This window comes from Mesocricetus auratus, unplaced genomic scaffold (genome assembly GCF_017639785.1).
Source record: "Mesocricetus auratus isolate SY011 unplaced genomic scaffold, BCM_Maur_2.0 Super-Scaffold_100066, whole genome shotgun sequence".
Taxonomy (NCBI): Eukaryota; Metazoa; Chordata; class Mammalia; order Rodentia; family Cricetidae; genus Mesocricetus; species Mesocricetus auratus.
In genome coordinates this window covers 1,648,702-1,654,579 of record NW_024429235.1, presented here as the reverse complement: position 1 = coordinate 1,654,579, position 5,878 = coordinate 1,648,702, and positions in this window count along the sequence as shown.

The window sequence follows — 5,878 nt, the reverse complement described above, 5'->3', positions numbered from 1 at the left end:
ACATCAAGTTCATTATCAGGAATGGGCATTTAAGGTAGTCTCTCCACTATTGCTTAGCTTTCCAGTTGGTGTCATCCCTTTAGATCAATAGAGGTCTCACTGGTGCCAGATCTGTCTTCTACCCTATGACTCCCACTATTATGGTATTTCTCATCCTGTTCTCCCCCTATTCTACCCTCCACTCAACCCTTCTGTTTTCCCATGACCTACTCTTCCTCTTCTCCCCCTCTCTTCTTCCCAACTCCCACTCCCTCCCCACCTCTCGCCGTGTTGCCAATCTATTCAGAAGATCTTGCCTCATTCCTCTTCTCTGGGGTAACATGCATATCTTTCTTAGGTTCTTTCCTGTTCCCCAGACTCTCTGGCATTGGAAGTGTAGACTGGCAATATCCTGGTCCATGTCTAAAATCCATATATGAGTGAGTACATACCATGTTGTCTTTCTGTGACTGGGTTACCTCACTCAGGATGGTTTCTTCTACTGCCATCTATTTACCAGCGAATTTCAAGTTTCCATTGCTTTTTTCTGGTGAGTAGCACTCCATTGTGTAAATGTACCACCTTTTCTCTATATACTCTTCAGTTGAGGGGCATCTAGGTTGCTTCCAGGTTCTGGCTATTACAAATAATGCTGCTATGAATATAGTGGAACAGATGTCCTTGTTGTATGATTTTGCATCTTTTGGATATATGCCTAAGAATGGAATTGCTGGGTCTTGTGGTAGATTGATTCCCATTTTCCTGAGGAATCTCCATACTGTTTTCCAAAGTGGCTGTATGAGTTGGCCCATTTATTAATTGTTGATCTCACTCTCTGTGCTACTGGTGTTATGTTCAGGAAGCTGTTTCCTGTACCAACTCCATCCAGGGTACCACCCACTTTCTCTTCTAAGAGGTTCAGTGTGGTTGGATTTATTTTGAGGTCTTTGATTCATTTGGACTTAAGTTTTGTGCAAGATGACAGACATGCATCTAACTGCAGTCTTCTGAATGCAAATTTATTTTTTCATTTCATTTTACATTCCCATGAATGTTCTCATTCCCACGTCTCCTTTTCCCCTTTCCTTTCTCAAGCCCACCACATATCCATTCCCAACATGTAAGGGCTCCCATGTGGAGTCATCAAATATGGCACATTATGTTGTTGCAGGACCAACCACTTCCCACTGTGTTGATGCTGACCATGATATACCCTCATAGATAATGGACTCCAACACGCTATTAATGCACCTGTTCTACTGCCAAGGGTCCCTCAGATTGATCAAGCTACACAACGGTCTCCAACACAAGAAGGGCCTAGTTTAGTCCCATGGATGCTCCACTGCTCTCTGTATAGAGTTCTCGAGTTTCCATGAGATTAGTTCAGCTATCTCTGTAGATTTATCCATCATGATCTTGACCTTCCTTCCTTGCTCATGTATTCTTGAAAGAGATACCATGATAGAGAAAGAGTCACTATGGTGTTAAGGAGAAACCTGATGCTAGGTAAATAAATCCCCAAGAATTCACAAGGATGGTCCTAGTTAAGACTCCCAGCAATAGTGGTGAGGGGGCCTGAGCTGTAATAAGATTGGTGAATACCCCAACTATCATTATAGAGTCTTCATTCAGTTATTGATGGAAATAGAAGCAGAAATCCTTAACCAGCCACTAGGCTGAACTCTAGGAATCCAGTCACTTAAGGAATTTTGAGAGCAGGAGAAATATCAGCAGTTAGAGAATAAAGCAAAGAATTCAAAAGAGAGCAAGGGTGGGTACATGGGAAGGAGGAAAGGAGGGAGGTGAGAGCTGCTGGATTCTCATTATAATCTCATTTTTAAAATATTTGAGCAAAATCAATTAAAGTTTTTAACTATAACCATAGCAGAGTGGCACTTATCACCTTCAGATAATATGTGTGGTTCATGCTAATGGGTTTACTTATGATATATGTATGAATCTTACTTGATTATTTTTTCCAAATTAAGTCATGATGTGAGCTGTCAAAATAGCTCACCTTTTATTTGAAGTGATAGAATTAGAGTTCATGGATAAGGACTGACATGAATTAAAAACTACTAATGAGGCATGAGATGTATGGAGTTCACAATGCTCTTGTCCTTCTCAGTTTTTGATGTCCTCCCCAGTTTCAATGGTTGTTGTGTTTACAGTATACACGAAACTACCACAAGTCACTGTAGAATGTGGATCAAAAAAAAGAATATAAGATTCCTTCCATGTGACTTTTAAAAGAGGAATTGATAGAGTTGTACTTATGAAAATACACTTTACCAATTCAAAATCATTTTTAATAATTTAATATTTTATATTTCTAGAAGATACATCATTCCATAATGGCAGATTTGTGTTTAATGATTCCATTTACTATGTAAATTTTAGTAAATAGTTTTATTAAAAGCACATTTTTACATCTACTGCCCGTTTTGAATTGTATACTAAAAGAAAACTTTAATAACATACCCACAATTCAATATAATATTTGTTAAAAACACAGACTTGGACTTTCAAAAGCATGACTTTCCAATAATAGGAAAACAACTTGGGAAAATCCAACACAATGACTTTGTCATCATGAACTATTTATTTTAATTCTATATTTAGATAACACATGTCTCTTGATAACATATGGTTCTTTCATTACTCAAAACAGAGGGAAACTATATTATATCCTAGCAAAATGTCAGGGGATACTTAAATATTTCCTACTTTTCTTTGACTAAAAACAGTGTTTTGTAAATGGGGAAGAATTTATTTTGAATGTTTTTTTAATAAAGTGGTTATATTTCACCATGATCTTGGTGTCTTTTTATATAATATGATTTTCTTTCAAATACCATGACAATGAATGCCAATACTTAGTTTTGCATAGAAACGTATGATATTAAACAGCAAAGAGACTCTCTGCTCCTACTACCAGTAGAACAGGCAGACAGATAGATCTCTTATAGCCTCCTTCAGGACCACATCCATTTGTCTCAGCTTCAAGCTCCAAAACCATTTCCTGTAAATTCACCAACTACACAGTCGAGGGAATTAGGTGGATATCTTCACTCTTACTCCTGTTCTTCATTTACAATCTACCATCCCATTTTCCAATCCTGTACCAGACTAAATGTTGAGGCCTCTATTTCCAGGGGTTGTACATTCCTAAGCATCTAGGCAGATCCTGTTGGCAAACCCTGCTTTGTTACTACCTTCTTGTGGACCCCTGCAAACTCCCCCTTCTAACCTACAAGTAATCCTAATTGTCAGTCCCCAGCACCTAATATCACAGTGGCCACATATGTATCTCAGAAGCATTTCCTGCCAGGCAACCCACAGCCACCACAGTCTACTAAGAATATCAATGAAGGAATATAAAACCAAGGAATAAATCACTCACCTACAGAGACAAGACCAGATAATAACATCTATAATGACAATAATCTAAGACAACATACCTATACACTAATCTAAATGCATAATCAATGACAGCCAGAAAATATGTAGTCTCTATTACATAGCAAGGCAACACTATAGACCCTGAGTAATGCAATAGAGCTGAAGCACAGGACAAGGACTTCAAAATAGCATTCATATTCTCTTGAAGTGCTTAAAGATCATACAAATAATTGCATTCATGGAGTATAAAAATTAAACGGTGAAATAAAATAAACAGTCAAGGCATGAAAATGGAAACAGTACTTATAAAAACTAAACTGAAAAATTTAGGAACTAGAAAGAACTACAGGAATAAAGTTCACAAAAAATATAAGATATGGAAGAGAAAATGTCAGACATTGAAGAAAAGACAGGGAAAAAGGGATACCTCAGGCAAAGAAATGCTAAGTTAAAAATCCAGAAACAAAACACACAGGAAATCTGGGACACTGTGAAAATACCTAACCTAAGAAGAATAGCAAGAGAGGAAATATAGGACACCTAGGTTAAGGGTACAGAAAATGTACAAAACCTTAGGAGAACATTTTCTATACATAAAGAAGAGGGTCATATCAAAGTACAAGAAGCATATCAGAACACCAAATAGACATAACCAAAAAAGAAGTTTCCCATATCAAAACACTAAAATGCAGAAAAAGAAAGAATATCAAAGCTGCAAGAAAAAGGTCAAATAACACGAAGGCAGCAGACCTATTAGAATAACACCTGGCTTGTCAATGAGACTCTAAATCCCAAAGGGACTGGTAGAATATTCTACAACCACAGACGCCACCTAGATCACTACATTCAATTACATTTTAAACAAGAGATGGAGAAAGACATTTCATGATGAAATCAATTTTAAGAAATAAATTTCTCTCTCCTATCTCAGCCTCAGTAAGGCAGTTGGACTGTACAATCAATTCTGGTGGAATCCCACTGCTCTGGGGCAGATCTCAGTAGCAGCCCCACATCTGAGAGTCCTGTGGGTAGACTTTACCACCATTGTTGCCACTCAATGGACTCTGTTCCCTCAAGACCCAATCTCCCACCCTCTCACACTATCCACTTCATCCTTCCCTTGGCCAACAATGCCCAGCAACATTCACAACCTCATACAGGCACAAACATCACCTTTACTAGTTGAAATGACAGGTGAGTGATTTTTGGTCTCCCAGTCACTCATATGAACAAAACACCAAAATAATTATTTCTATGAGATATAAAGCCCCAGAGACCCTGACTCTAGGTGTAGACAAGGCTTAGTTTTCCTGCTAATACTGTCAGCTTTCCCTTTCAGTCCATGCCCATTCCTTTGTGACATCTTTGATTCCACATTTTCAACCAGTATTTACACAGGGCTGGGAATCAGGTAAACAATTTTCAATATCTTTCCTGTCTGCCATTACCATTTTTCCTGTCTCACAGTCCTGGAGCACCATGCTTTCAGAAGCCCCTCCTCTGACTCTATCTCCTATTCGGGGAAGGTGGTCCTCTTCGACCGAGTGCGCAGCTTCGGGAGGGACGCACATGGAGCAGTGAGGGAGGAAGGGGACACCCGCCTAGCCAGCCAGATCGGCCGAATCAACCCTGGCGATCAATGGGGTGACAGATGTCGCAGCCAGATCGCCCTCACATCCTCTATCTCCTGAGGACTCTGCTACTTGCTTAAGTACCAGGTAGCTCTTTCTTGATGACCACATCAGCTTTCTCTTCTACCCCATCTTCATTCCTTTTATGGATCATCAGTTCCCACAAACATATTCTAATGTGTCCAGTAGCTGTACTGATCTGGACATCAGGTAGACAGTTATCATTGCTCTTCCTGTCCTTCATTAAACTTTCTTCTGGCTTTACCATTGTCCTAGAGTAGCCTTTTTCCAGGAACTGCTTCTCCCAATCAAACTTTATCATGGGAACTCCATGTTTTGGTCAAGAACCGTGGGTTCTTCTTGTCCTTTCACGCTTGCCTCTCCAAATTCATTATTTATTCTACTGAAGCATTTACAAGAGCCCCTCCCTCTGCCACAACAACATTCCCTGGGGGACTCTGTCTCTTTGTTTGGACACATCCACCTAGTTCTTTCCCACAGTCTTTCCTTTCTGCTCATCTCCATTCCTTTCTGGCAATTACCTACCTATAGAAGTACTCCTTACCAGAGACCCCAGAGCAGTCAAAAATGCATAAGATCTATTGAGGGAAACAGTAACCAAAGAATGGAACATTCTCCTACCAAACACAAGACTAGATATCAACACAAAGAAACAATGCACATATAGTAGCTCCAGATGTTTAGACACCAATGCTAAAATACAAACATGAACAGCCAAGACAGCACACCTCCACAGGAAGCCAGTAACCCTCCTTCTGCAGGCCTTGAGACATGCAATTCAAAAATAGTAATCATGAATATATTTAAGCATCATACAGAGCATGTGAAAAAAGATATAAAAATGA